Source organism: Sus scrofa, chromosome 17 (genome assembly GCF_054392235.1).
Source record: "Sus scrofa isolate SSC_HxYL_T2T_F1_AM1 chromosome 17, Sscrofa_HxYL_maternal_Yorkshire_Landrace_v2.0, whole genome shotgun sequence".
Taxonomy (NCBI): domain Eukaryota; kingdom Metazoa; phylum Chordata; class Mammalia; order Artiodactyla; family Suidae; genus Sus; species Sus scrofa.
In genome coordinates, this window is record NC_139399.1 from 58,484,915 (window position 1) to 58,500,071 (window position 15,157).

Below are 15,157 nucleotides of genomic sequence, written 5' to 3' on the forward strand. Positions count from 1 at the left end.
CTCACACCACAGGTCAGGGCAACGCCAGATCCCTAACCCATTGAGCAAGGGCAAGGATCGAACCCGAAATCCCATGGTTCCCAGTCAGGTTCGTTAACCACTGAGCCACAACAGGAACTCCTACCTCAGTTTTTTAAGTCATGACTTCTTAAGAGTTCCACACTTGCTCCTGCCTCAGGGCCTTTGCCCATGCTATTCCTCTGCCTGGAATGCCCTCTCTCTAGGTCACGTCATGCCAGTTCCTCCTCCTGGCTTCAACCCACATGCTAACTCCTTGTTCCCATTTTGATGTCCTCCTCTGAGCTCACTGCCATCTGCAGCAGTCTGCTTGCTGTGTCTCCCCCACTGGAATGGGGGCAGTGACCATGGCTGTTTTGTTTATGATAATCTCACCCACTGGAACACAGTACCAGATACAAAATTCTCTCAATGAATTTTTTTGGCGGGGAAGAGTACTGTGCTAGCAGCATGCAGAAATTCCCAGGTCAGGAATTGAACCCAAGCCACAGCATTAGTCTGCGCCACAGCAGTGACAATACTGAGTCCTTAACCAATAGGCCACGAGGGAACTCCCCACTCAATGAATTTAAGTGAAGGAAAAATGCAGAGCCTTTTTTTTTTTTTTTTAGTTTTTTTTTTTTTTTTAAGTGGAAATTCTAGGATGATCATGGGACGGTTCACAAACTCAGGAATATTAGGTCATTTCCTGTGCTGTCTTGGTCATTTCCTTTCTTTCCACTGGCAGTTCCACTCTCCATTTGCCTTGCTCAGCTTGAAGAGGAAGTTGCCGCCCAAAGACCCACTCCTCCATAGCCGCCATGACAGAAATTGGCCCCAGGCACCTGCTTCCCCTGAGAACATTCGGGAAGGTGCTCAATCTGCAACTCGAAGGTGCCCAAAGGGCTCCAGTTTGAGGCTCCACATTCCCTGGTCACACTTCCCCTTCCCCTCCACCAAAGGAGAAGGGAAAGAGAACTTTATTCCCTCTGTTAGGCTTCCCTTTTGGTCATTTTATAGGCGCTTGCCATTTCAGCCATTGTTCAGCCTGTTTTCCCCCTGTCATTTCTGTGACAGCACCCAGCAGCAGAGCAGTGATCAAAGGAAGAATGATCATTTGCATTTTGCTCTGCTCACATCATCCCCTTTAATCCTCAGGACAGCTCCGTAAGGTAGGTACTTATTATCATCATCACACCCCATTTTTTATATGGGGCTCGAGAGGAGAACGAACTTGTCCAAAGCCACACAGATTCAAAGCCCTGCAGTCTGGCTCCAGAGCCCTCTACCCCACATCACCTCTCAGTGCTTGAGAGCCATTAGCTCCTGCCTCATCTCTCTCCTCCACTGCCTCTTTGATGCTCCTTTGAGTCCCTCCCTAAGGAGGGGTCTCACACCGAGAAGGGCTGCTTCCTGTGCTGGGGAACAAACAGTTGTAGATCAAGGGGACACTGGCTCCAGAAGGCTGGGAGCACAGCCCTCTACTGACATCTGCCGGTTCTGGGGCAGAAATACAAATGTTGGGCTCACAGCCACTAAGCCTCAAAGTTATATGCCAGGCTAATAAACTTGCGAATAAAACATGCTCTTGGAGTTCCTGTCGTGGCGCAGTGGTTAACGAATCTGACTAGGAACCATGAAGTTGCAGGTTCGATCCCTGGCCTCGCTCAGTGGGTTAAGGACCCAGCGTTGCTGTGACCCGTGGTGTAGGTCGCAGACGTGGTTTGGATCCCACGTTGCTGTGGCTCTGGTGTAGGCCGGTGGCTACAGCTCTGATTTGACCCCTAGCCTGGGAACCCCCATATGCCGTGGGAAGCGGCCCTAGAAAAGACAAAAAAAAAATGTTCTAACCTCCTTCTTTGGTAAATATCTTTGTAATACCTGGAAGTCCAGGTTCAAAAGTTGAATTATCAAGAAATAAAAATGGACAATAGAAATTCGAATTCTCAGGCTCCCCAGAGTTCCATGCCAGATCCGAGCAGCAGGGGGAGAATTGGCCTTTGTCCTGCAGCCTTCCTCCTCCGTCCTCAAGCCTCAGCCTGCACCACAAGGCTGTGAATGTGTGTGTGCAGATGTCCAGCTCCGTCCAAACCTGCTGCACACGCGTCTGCCCCCTCATCACACTTCCAGCTTAGGGGTGTTCACACCTGCTTTGCACTTGCTCTCAGAAGTGACAGCGAGAGCTTTCCAAGGACCCTGGAAGAGGGTTCAGGGCCTAAGGGTGGGGACTTCCAGGATCCTGTGTGACTGGAAGGTGGTCTGAAAGGAGGTGGCATGGGTTCCTGGTGAGCAGGAAAGTGCACCCACCTGGCATGTGGGTAGTGAGTGGCTGGAGGGTGGAGCCCTCTAAAGCACAGGGGCCAAGGCAAGGGGCCAAAAGCGAGCCCAGGTCTAAGGTCGTACCACCTGGGGATCAGCAATGGGAGGGGGACCTGGGCGGGGGGCAATGGGAGGCCATTCAAAATACACTCCCACTGAACATAACAAATGGTCCCAACAGCTAACACGCTTGGGCACTTAGTTTCCCAGGTGCTCTTTCATGGGCTTCATACATATTGGCCCTTTAAATCTCATAACCACCCTAAGAGGCAAAATAGTATTTATTATCCAGATGCTATTTTAGAGATGAGGCAATCAAGTTATAAGTAATTTGACCAATGTCACACAGATGGATGGCATTGGGATCTTAACCTGTGTAGTCTGGCTCAAGTCCACACTCTTAACCAGGCTGACCCAAAAGGATAAAGGGACGGTGAGGGATGTGTCAATTACATGTTGATAAAGCTGGGTTCAGAGAAAATGGCCAGGAAATTGTCACCGGAAAGGAAGCAGGTCCAGGGAATTCCCATTGTAGCTTAGCGGATTAAGAACCTGACGAGCCTCCATGAGGATGCAGTTTTGATCCCTGGCCTCGCTCAGGGGGTTCAGGAGCCAGCATTGCTGCAAGCTGTGACACAGGGATCTGATGCAGTTCAGATCCCTGGTTGCTGTGGCTGTGGTGCAGGCTGACAGCTGCAGCTCTGATTGACCCCTAGTCAGGGAACTTCCTTAGGTCTTAATTTCGGCCCTAAAAAGAAAAAAAGAAAGAAAAGAAAGCAGTTCCAATGATATTGATATCAGACAAGATAGAATTGGAGGAGGAGAGCTTTGAAAAGGCCAAAGAAGAATATTTCACATTATCACATGGTAGACGTCATCAAGGAGAAACTGCAGGAATCTTTTATCCGCATAATAGCTTCAAAATATAAACCAAAAGCTGACTGAAGTACCCTTTAACGATGACAAAGCCAGAATCACATGCTGGGAAACTCACATGCCTCTCAGAGAACATCAGATAAAGTACATGAAGGGCCTAAATATTCAGCATATGACCTACAGTTAATGTCCTAATTAGTGAAAGATCAAATGCTGTTTGTACTATGTGGACTTTCCACCATGCACATATTTGTTTAAAAAGAAAGAAGGAGGAGTTCCCTTCGTGGCGCAGTGGTTAACGAATCTGACTAGGAACCATGAGGTTGCGGGTTCGATCCCTGGCCTTGCTCAGTGGGTTAAGGATCCGGCGTTGCCATGAGCTGTGGTGTAGGTCGCAGATGCAGCTCGGATCCCACGTTGCTGTGGCCCTGGCGTAGGCTGGCAGCTACAGCTCCGATTCGACCCCTAGCCTGGGAACCTCCATATGGCGTGGGAGCGGCCCAAGAAATGGCAAAAAGAAAAAAAGAAAAAGAAAGAAGGATGCCTCCATTTTAAAAAGATTAAGAAACAGGAGTTCCTGCTGTGGTGCACTGAGTTAAGAACCTGATTGCAGCAGCTTGGGTTGCTGCAGAGGCACCAGCCCGGTGCAGTGGGTTAAAGATCTGGCATTGCCACAGCTGCAGCTCAGATTCAATCGCTGGCCCGGGAACTTCCATATGCCACAGGTGTGACCATAAAAAAAATAAATAAAAAGAAACAACAATCTGACACTTCTCAATTTTCAATATTAACACTCTTCTGCCTCCCATCTGGGCTGTAAAAGTGAAATTGGGAGTTCATGTTGTGGCACAGTAGGTTAAGAATCCGACTGCATCTAGTCATTATGATGGAGCCTGATAATGTGAGAAAAAAGAATGTATACATGTATGTGTAACTGGGTCACCATGCTGTACAGTAGAAAATTGACAGAACACCGTAAACCAGCTATAATGGAAAAATATAAAAATCACTGTATTAAAAAAAAAGAATCCAACTGCAGTGGCCCTGGTCACTGCAGAGGTTTAGATTCGATCCCCAGTCTGGCACATTGGATTAAAAGATCCAGCATTGGAGGAGTTCCCATCGTGGCGCAGTGGTTAACGAATCCGACTAGGAACCATGAGGTTGCAGGTTCGGTCCCTGCCCTTGCTCAGTGGGTTAAGGATCTGGCGTTGCCGTGAGCTGTGGTGTAGGTTGCAGACGCAGCTCGGATCCCACGTTGCTGTGGCTCTGGCGTAGGCCAGCGGCTACAGCTCCGATTTGACCCCTAGCCTGGGAACCTCCATATGCCGTGGATAAGCGGCCCAAGAAACGGCAAAAAGACAAAAAAAAAAAAAAAAAAAAAAATATCCAGCGTTGCTGTAGCTGTGGCTTGGGCTCACTCCCTGGCCTGGGAAATCCCCATCATGGCTCAGAGGTAAGGAACCTAACTAGTATTCATGAGGATGCAGGTTCAACCCCTGGCCTCGATTAGTGGGTTAAGGATCCTGCATTGATGAAAGCTGTGGTGTAGGTCACAGACACAGCTCAGCTGTGGCGTGGCTGTGGCTGTGGCTGTGGCATAGGCCAGCAGCTGCAGCTCTGATTCAACCCCTCGCCCAGGAACCTCCATGTGCTGCAGGTGGGTGTAAAAATTAGAAACAAAAACACAATTTAGTCTGTTAAAAAAAAAGTCCTTAAGCAGATGGTTTTTGTCTTTTTGTTTTTGTTTTTGTTTTTTGTTTTTAAGAAACAGTTAATTGTATGGAGTGATAAATGCTGTGAAGATGATGATATGATGGAGCTGGGGCTGCCAGGTAATATCCCTGGCTCAATGTGAATTACAGATAAACACTACATTTTTTTAGTATAAGTGCATCCCGTGCAATAGCTATACTAAAAAAATTATACATTGCTTTTCTGAAATTCACGTTGAACTGAGTAAACTGTATTTCATTTGCTAAACCTGGCAACCCTAAATGTCACTTTTGGCTGGTGGGGAATGGGCAATTTCAGTTGGAAAAAAAGGGGAAGGCCACTTTGAGGTAATATTTGAGCTGGAATCTAAAGGTACGGAAAAGCCAGTCTTTCGAGGATCTGGAAGAGCATTCGAGGCAGAGCTGGGAAGAGCACTATGAATGCTCTGAGGTAGGAATAAGCTTGGAGTTTGGAAGAACAGAAAGGAAGGTGAGTGGGGTGGAGGGGAGGAGTGGGGAGGGTCGGCAGGAGCCAGATCTTCTAGGGTTTGTGGGCTGTAATAATGTTGAGTAATTTTACTAAAACTTTATGTCTATAACCTTTTCACTCAAATAGAACAACTTTTTACACTGTATAGATTGGAGTTGCTTTTACATTTGCAGCTAGGGTGCAGTCAAAAACACAGCCAGATGTTGTTGAAGTGGTGACAACAGATTTTATTCTGCAGGAGGGGTTTGGGCGTTTTAAAGGGAGAACAAGGGAGGAAGGAGAGAGCTGGGGCTCCTGTGAAAAGTTATGCGGTGTTGCTCAGTGGAAAGGGGATTAGGCCAGCTATGTCTGCGGGCTGGCAGTTATCAAAGTTAGGCTTCTAGGGAGTTCCCATCATCGCACAGTGGTTAATGAATCCGACTAAGAACCATGAGGTTTCGGGTTCGATCCCTGGCCTTGCTCAGTAGGTTAAGGATCCGGCGTTGCCGTGAGCTGTGGTGTAGGTCGCAGACGCAGCTCAGATCCCGAGTTGCTGTGGCCCTGGCGTAGGCTGGCAGCTACAGCTCCGATTCGACCCCTAGCCTGGGAACCTCCATATGCTGTGGGAGCAACCCAAGAAATGGCAAAAAGACAAAAAAAAAAAAAAAAAAAAAAAAAAAAAAGTTAGGCTTCTAGCCTCCCACAGAGACTGGGAGACTTGAGACTCTACCTTCCTAATGATTACATTTCAAAGGAAAGACTTTCGTGTCCTTGAGAAAGACATTCCTGAATTGGTGATACAGCTATATCTCAAAGGGACAGAGGAAGAGTCTGCCACTGTAAGCCCTTGCCAGTAAATGCTCTAAGAAAAGAAAGTTAGGGCCCATCCTCAGGTCTTGGTAAGAAAAAACAGTAAATTTTCCTGGGGTGGGGATACTGGGGTCACCCTAGAGACACAGCCTTATGCTGCTAGAAGCTGCGTTCAAATTTGTTCATCTTGGAGTTCCTGTCGTGGTGCAGTGGAAACAAATCTGACTAGGAACCATGAGGTTGTGGGTTCGATCCCTGGCCTCACTAAGTGGTTTAAGGATCCGGCTTTGCCGTGAGCTGTGGTGTAGGTCACAGCCTCGGCTTGGATCTGGTATTGCTGTGGCTGTGGCGTAGGCTGCCAGCTACGGCTCTGATTAGACCCTAGCCTGGGAACCTCCATATGCCGTGGGTGCGGCCCTAAAAATATTAAAAAAAAAGAAAAATCTGTTGATCTCAGGGTGTAGGGGCTTGGACAAAGTCATCAAGGGCTGAGAGCTCTGCTGTTCTCAGTGCCTACATAATTTTGTGCTCTCATGTTTGTTTCCTCAAATGACGACCAAATAGCATGGCTTTCAGTCCCAGGGAGTTGCAAGCTAGCAATTCCAAGGGATGGGCTCTGAGTGGAGACAGCTGGGCCTGTTGAGGAGGTGGCCAAAACTGAGGGTAGGGATTTCCACAAGTCGTAACTGGTTCCCCTCTTTCCCACACTCAGTGTATCATAAGATCCTACAGGCTCTACCTCTAAAATATATCCTGAAGCTGTCTGATTTTCTCCACATTCACTGCTACTCACCCTACTCCAGGCTTAACCTCAATTCCCTGGATGCTTCCAACAGCCTCCTCACTGGTCTCCTGCTTCAAGCTCTTCCGCCCCATACAGTACAAGGAGACTTTTAAAATATAAATTTGGTGATCATCCTGTAATGGGTACATTTAAGACAGAGTCCAAACATAGGCTTAGGAGGCCTACATCATCTGGCCCCTGCTGACCTAACTCTGTCTCCTGCCATGGCTCCACTTTTTTTTAAGCCCCAGCCTAGCCCAGTTCTGCCTCAGTCTTTGCTATTGGCATCCCCTCCTTCTAGAATGCTCTGCAGGCTGATCCACAGCTTGTTTCCTTGTTGAAATTCAGGTCAATTGTCATTTGTTCAGAGGTCTCCTCTGGCTATCCCATTGCCCTTCCATGTCACCGCCTCCCATATCAATCTGTTTTTAAATCCTCCTTTCAGAGCACTAATCAAATTTGAAATGATCTTTGTTTTTTGGCCGTGCTTGGGGCATGCAGAAGTTCCCGAGCCACAGTAGTGGCCCTTAACCGCTAAGCAACCAGGGAACTCCAGAATTATCTTACTTGCTGATTCCATTTCTCCCTCTAAAACATAAGGGGGCAGAAAGTTCTGTCTAAGACGCTTTGAATATGACCTTGGGCAATTTGTTCAACAATTATATGAGACCTACTGATAGGGATGGAGTAGGTACAGGTAGTTGTAGAAGTCCGGATAAAGGACCATAGTTAAAGAGGGAAACTTAGGGTACATTGGGAGATAAGTGTAAGTTAATAACTGTCCAAGAAAGCCATCAGCACAAGGCAGGCTTGCTTGACTAGTGGAGGCGTGAGAATTGCCTCAGGTCGTTGGATGAGGGATGGGTTTAGGCCTGCATTCAGATTCAGACCAAGAGCAGGAGTTTGAGGACCACCCTTCTGCTGATTTGAATACACACCTTACTGGATACTAAGGAGGGGCTACTACTCCCAGACAGGAAGACGTGGGCTTTTCCAACCTCCACTCCCCTTGGATGATAAAACTATAGTCCACCGGATCCTCAGGGGCAGAGGTTCCGTGCCTGCCCACTTGCACCTCTCACAAGCTTCCTGTCTTAATAAATCTACTTCTTGCCTGTCACTTTGTCTCTCCCTGAATTTCTTCTGCGAGGAGGTATGAAGAACCTCAGTAAGTCCAGACACAGGGTGAGTGATTCTAATTTAAAACTGTGGGTTTTAAGTCCCAATCTGGGTTTAGGCTGGGTTTGAGTCCTGACATTTGGGTTCAAGTCCCAGTTCATGTTCTGGCTAGGTTCAGGCCGTTAGTACTGTCAGTTTCACTGCTAGGTGCCTGATATCAAAAATGGTCACTCGCAGAATCTGCTCAGTTCCGAATGGGGATTGTGATGCCCCTTAGAGCGGTCAGAGCCAAAGAGCATTGTCCACTATGACGTCAGCAAACCCAGAGCCGGGCAGAGATTGGCCTTTCCAGCCTGGGTGGGGCCGGGCGCGCTTGGCCCCGCCCCCTGCCTCGGCCCTGCTCACGCATGCGCCCCGGCCGCAGCCTCGCTGCCGCGCCATTTTGCCGGGGTTTGAATGTGAGGTGGAGCGGCAGTAGGAGTGGGTAGTGCTGGCTGCCGTCCGCGGCTGAGAGTCCCTTCTCCGTTCCCGTATCCCCACGAGGTAAGGCGCGGGCGTGCACGGCCTGGCACGGTGGCCTCTTGGGAACCGGCTGAGGGAGGAATGAGGTGCTCCCAGCACTTCCGAACGCTGGGTAGTAAGGACTGCACCTCCTGGAGAGAGCAGGATATAGGCCTCTGTCCCGGGCGGCACCCTCGGGTAAGGTTTTTGCATCTGCCGAACGGTCTCCCATCCCCTCGTGGCGTTCCAGGTCTGAGGCCCAGGCTCGGCGGTACCCGGGCCTGCGAGGGGCCAGGGCAACCCAGGCGCGACCTACCGCGAGCGTATCCAGTGCCCGCCCCTTCCCCTCCAGCGCTGCGCTGATTGGCCACGCCGCTCGGGAAGTCCGCCTCTCATTGGTTGCGCCTGCGTGTCCATTCTCAGCGCTCCCGGCCACCCCGCAACGTGAGCGGAGTGCGGCGGCAAGGCCTGTGCGGCTGCTGGGCTGGAGTGCTGGCCTCCGCCCTGACCGCCTCTTCCTCTGTCCTCACTTTCTGATTAAGGAGGCGGTGGAGCTCCACCTCCCTGTGCCTCAGTCTCCATGACTGTAAAATAGGCATCGTGATCTCACTTTGCTGAGTTGCTCGTGAGGATTAGATTGTAGTGGGTGCACCGGGGTTCTGAGCACCTGCCCAGTAACGTGGGGTCCGCCTCTTGAGGAAAAGCTATCGTGTGGTAGTTCGGAGCGTGGAATTCAGCTTTGGAATGAGAAAGCCTGGGTTCGTTCCAGATTTAGCTTCACCCCAGGAATGTAACTTAGAGCCAGTCACTTCATCTCTCCAAGTCTCCACTTTATCTACAAAGTGGGGTTGAAAACATCCACCTCGTAAAGTGACTGCGAGGATCCACTGAGTATTACCGCAGTTTACAAAGTCCCGTCTGAAGTGCCGTTTCGTTGTCCGCCTCTTCCACCCATCTCTTCTGAAGTAGTATTCACTGAAGCAGTACTGCTGACCTTTGTTTTTCTTAAATGTTGCAAGCTCATGTCCTCCGTAAAGGGTTTGGACGTGCCTTTTGTTTGTTCGAAAAGTACCAACATCAGGTCTTTGCAAGGCTGCTTCCCTGTCCTTCATATTTCACTCACCTTAGGCCTTCTTTGACCAACCTCTCAAAGGGTCTCTTTCCTTCAGCTCTTTTATCACATCATCCTAGTTTTATTTCGTAAATCACTTACGTAGAATCACTTAAAATTTACTTGTTTATTGCCTTTCTCAACTGCTAGGGTGTAAAAAAGCAAGGACCTGGCCTGTCTTGTTACTGCTGTACCCAGGTGGTCGGTGCTTGCCACATAGTAGATGTACAGATATTCCTTGGAGACAAGAAAGGGACTTTTTTCTCTTAGATCCTACCAGTACTCCATTTCTCCTCCACTTGGGCCCCCATCATTAAATTTTTGGCCTGTGTGTGTGTCTCTTATTTTTTGCATAACTGGTGGAACTTTTGATCTAGTCTCTTCCCTCTTAAGACCCTTTGTCTTTCATTTCTTATCATTAGTGCAAGATAATTCTTTCTCCCTTTCTGTGTACTTTGATTTCTCCTAGTTGGGGACTGGGATAGAGGGAAACCATTTCCTATACAGGATTAGATGGGTTTGAGAGCAGTGCTTTCCCTTTGGTATTTTATCTATTCCTTTATTCATTTAATAACTTAATTGAGCATCCACTTAATCTCTGTGAATACAGTGAAGAAGCAAAAATAGACTAAGTCCCTTCCCTTGGGGAGCTTATATTCTAGTGGGGAAAAGAAACAATACAAATAAATGACTTAGATAATTTTAGATAGTGACAAGTGACAGAGTGATGTGACTGTCAAGGCTTCTCTGAGGAGGTGGCATTTGAGCTGAGACCATTTATGGAAAGACTAGGGAACAGAACATTCCAGGCAGAGAGAATAGAAAGTACAGAGGCTCGAGGACAGGAACAAGCTTGGAATATTGGAATATGTGGGGAAATCTTGCTTGCCAGAATATCATGTGAAGTGAGAGGTAGCCAGGGGCTGGATCTTACAGGGCATTGTAGTCAATGTAAAGAGTTTGGATGTGCACCTAAGTGGTAAATTCCTGTGATGAGAAAGCAGAGGGTGGATAGAGGTGTGGGGATAGATCCTTCATGTATGTATGCCAGATAGTTTTCATTTGTTGGATCTCTCTCCCTTTTCCCAGATGTAAGGCCTCAGGAATTCTTTTCTAATATGGAGGAAATAACTAAGGAAAAGGCACACATCTTGGATCAACTTATGTCACTTATTTCTGTGAGATGGCCTTGGAAAGCAAAGCTTTTATTCCAAAAGTCTGCACCTATAACTAACTGAGGGCCTATGGAAAGAGGCTAGACATAGGTCCAGCCATTCATTCAGCAAGATGAACTTGGAATTTAGCTAAGTCTGTCATAATTGATTTGTTATTGTACATGTTTTTTACTTTTTATGTATTGGTAGGGATTTCCAAAGATAGCGTGGTGAAGTAAAGTATCACCCCTCATTTAAAGGTGAAAGAATGCATTTTTCACTTCTAGTTTGAATCTTTATTTTAAAGCCAATAACACTTTTTACATTTATATATTGCTAATATTTCAGAGTGTCAAAATACCTTCACCTGTGGCCAAATAAGATAGTTTAATTAGACCTTGAGCTTGCTGATATGTGGTGAATACCTGTGCAGTACTCTCTAAAATTACTTGACCTCATACTTTCCCAAGTCAAGGCTCGGTTTACAGACATCCCTGAGGAGATAGAAGAAGGATTTGTTGGAGTTCCTGCTGTGGTACAGTGGGTTAAGAATCTGACTGCAGCAGCTTGAGTTGCTACAGAGGTTAAAGGATCTGATGGCATAGGTTGCAGGTGCAGCTCAGATTCAGTCCTTCACTTGGGAACTTCCATATGCCATGGGTGTGGCCATTAACTTAAATTAAAAAGAAGAAGTATTTGTTGGCAAACATTTAGTCTTTTCACTAACATTAATAATATAGGATTTCTGGGAGTTTCCGTCATGGCTCAGTGGTTAACAAATCTGACTAGGAACCATGAGGTTGCGGGTTCGATCCCTGGCCTTGCTCAGTGAGTTAAGGATCCGGTGTTGCCTGAGCTGTGGTGTGGGTCTCGGACGCGGCTGGGATCCCAAGTTGCTTTGGCTTGGTGGCTACAGCTCCGATTAGACCCCTAGCCTTGGAACCGCCATATGCTATGCATGTGGCCCTAGAAAAAGACCGAAAAAAAATAGGATTTATATAGTCAGGGGTTGTAGCGTGCATGTTTATGTCCCTCAACACCTACACACACTTCTCCCCCTACCCCCTGCTTTTTTAAAGTCTAAAAATAGTCTTACCTAGCACTTCAACTTTGTTATTTGGGGGGTGGAGGGAGGTCACTCTACCATATGGTCTTAGAATCAGTTGTCTCCAGCTCTTCTGTTTGTCACAGCCAGTTGACTAGAGTAAATGTGAATAATGGTAGTGTTTTTGATGGGAAAAGTCAACAAGAGTATGTAGCCTTTGAAGATAGAACAACAAATATGTAGTGTGTGCCCATCACTGTTGTAAGGATATAGAGAAGTTGCAGTGAACAAAACACAAAGTCTCTACTCACACAGAGTTTACAGTCTAATGCAGGGAGAATCATGGTAAGTAAGGAAATCCAGGAGTTCCCTGGTGGCTCAGTCAATTAGGGATCTGGCATTGTTATGACTTGGCTCTGGTTACTGCTGGTTCAGTCTCTGGCTTGGGAAGTTTTGTATGCCACAGGCACAGCCAAAAAAAGGAAGGAGGGAGGGAAGGAAATAAATAATTCATTCATATGCCTGGTAAAATTTACTTGGAAAAACAGAGTAAGAGAATGGAGAGTGGTGAAATGGGTGCTCTTTTACATAGGAGGGTCCAAGAAGACATCTCTAAAAATAAATGACATTTGAAAAGAGACCTGAGTGAGTGGGCAGTGAACCACAAAGCTCTCCAGGGGCATAGCTGTCCAAGCAGATGGGATAGAAGTGCAAAGCCGCAAAACAAAAGTGTAGGCACTGGCAGAGATGAACTATAATACAGCACAAATTTCAAATTCACATCTTTCTTGAAGCACTTTTGAATGAGCAGAAATTAATTATGGTGGTAAATTGGTCATTGTTTATCCCGACAGATATAACTGAGTCCCTACATTATGTTGGGCCTCCTAATAATTGATCCTCAAGTAATAGTCTCCAGTCCAGATGGGATCAGTGTTTTAGCTGGTTAACATATTGACTTATCCGTTAGTTCATGCAGCAAATGCTTAATCAATGTCTGCTGTATGCCAGGCAATGTTCAGAGGTCCTGGGCATAGAGAGATGAACAAGACCTATAAAATCCCTGCCCTAAGGAGCTGACAAATAAGAGTTGACAAGCCAAAGATATCTCAGATGAGGATTAATGCTGTTACCAGTATAACAAGGATGAGAGGTAGACCATAAGCCCCAGAAGTCTCTCTTGAGGGGTTGACAGTGGGCACTCAGCTGAATGATATACCTGGCATCAAATTAGAAGGGTGGACATTCTTACAGTCAGGAAGAAGTGTTTTGTCTGGTTCGAGGAACAGAAAGAAGGCTTTGAGGGCTGGAATGTAGTGAGGGGCAAGAAGGTGGGAGATGAGGTTGACAGGTGCCAGAGTGCATGGCACTCTTTGTTGTGCAGAAAGTTAGTGAAATGCAGAATTATTGAGGAATGTGTTTAAAACTCAAAGTGGAGTTCCTGTCGTGGCTCAGTGGTTAACAAATCCGACTGGGAAACATGAGATCGTAGGTTCGATCTGTGGCCTTGTTCAGTGGGTTAAGGATCTGGCATTGGCGTGAGCTGTGGTGTAGGTTGCAGATGCGGCTCAGATCCTGTGTTGCTGTGGCTCTGGTGTAGGTTAACAGCTCCAGCTCTGATTAGACCCCTAGCCTGGGAACCTCCACATGCGGCGGGAGCGGCCCAAGAAAAGGCAAAAAGACAAAAAAAATAAATAAATAAATAAAATAAAAAATAAACTCAAAAAAATACATTCAGCTAACCTCTGTAATCCCCTCAAGATACATGCGCACGCGCATACACAGATACACACTCTGCCTTGCATAAATCCAAAAAATAGAATAATTTGCATGTGGCAAAGAAAGACTTTTTTTAAGCCCATATGTGCTAACGTAAATTATTTTGTTTGGCACCTGCAAACTTTCATGATTTCATAGTAGATTCAGGATTTCAACACAGAGAAAAGAATGGGGAATGAATTGATTAAATCATTGATTTCCAATGTGTGTTCCATAATAAAGTGGTCTTTGGCCAAGTGATGTAGGGAACTCTGGATTAAACAACGTTAAATGGATAACTTACTGTTTGAGTTCCTAAAGACTTTAAAGTGAACCTCCAGGAGTGCCTTTGTTTTTCTTTTTCTTTTTTGTCTTTTTGCCTTTTCTAGGGCCACTCCTGAGGCATATGGAGGTTCCCAGGCTAGGGGTCAAATCGAATCGGAGCTGTAGCTGCTGGCCTACTCCACAGTCGCGTCTGCAACCTATACCACAGCTCATGCCAATGCCGGATCCTTAACCCACTAAGCAGGACCAGGGATCGAACCCGCAACCTTATGGTTCCTAGTCGGATTTGTTAACCACTGAGCCACAACGGGAACTCCTGTTTTCCTTTTTCGCAATTCACATTCTGTAGATTATACATCATCAAAAATGGGACATTGGGTAGCACCCTGCAATCAAATACAATTAGTTTTTTTTTTGTTTGTTTGTTTGTTTTTTTGTCTTTTTTGTCTTTTTAGGGCCATACCTATGGCATGTGGAAGTTCCCAGGCTAGGGGTCCAATTGGAGCTATAGGCAACCGCCTATTCCACAGCCACAGCAACCCAGGATCCAAGCTACATCTGCAACCTATATCATAGCTCACAGCAGTGCTGGATCCTTAACCTGCTGAGTGAGGCCAGGGATTGAACCTTCGTCCTCATGGATGCTAGTTGGGTTTGTTAACCTCTGAGCCACGGCAGGAACTCCAAATTAGTATTTCTTTGTCTTTTTGTCTTTTTTTTTTTTTTTTTGTCTTTTCTAAGGCCACACCTGTGGCACATGGAGGTTCCCAGGCTAGGGTTCTAATCGGAACTGTAGCCGCTGGCCTACACTAGAGTCACAGCAACGCAGGATCCGAGCCGTGTCTGCAACCCATACCACAGCTCACAGCAATGCCAGATCCTTAACCCACTGAGCAAGGCCAGGGATCGAACCTGCAACCTCATGGTTCCTATTTGGATTTGTTAACCACTGAGCCACAACAGGAACTCCCCCGAATTAGTATTTCTTTAGTGAAACAAATTTACATACCCAGTGAGACAGAGTATATTTATAAGCTGGGGCAGTTCAGATTAGGTTTTGCTGCCAAGTGAGTTTGTCACAAACTTGAAAAAAAACCTTTCAGTTTAAAGATTTTTCGGATCTCAAAACTGCGGGAAAGGGATTATTGGTCTGTGGTTGGTATTTCAGTTGTATCTTGTCTTCCAGAGGCTTTGAGAGCCTGAACTTGATTGCC

The 15,157-nt window shown here is 46.7% G+C and overlaps 1 protein-coding gene across 1 annotated transcript in view; it reads left to right on the forward strand.

Moving 5' to 3' along the window:
• The first annotated feature begins 8,524 nt into the window (after window positions 1-8,524).
• CSE1L (chromosome segregation 1 like) overlaps window positions 8,525-15,157 on the forward strand; it is a 52,502-nt gene continuing 45,869 nt past the window's right edge. Inside the window, 1 exon segment of the mRNA NM_001243215.2 lies at window positions 8,525-8,632. The gene's annotated coding sequence lies outside the window, so the exon portion shown is untranslated.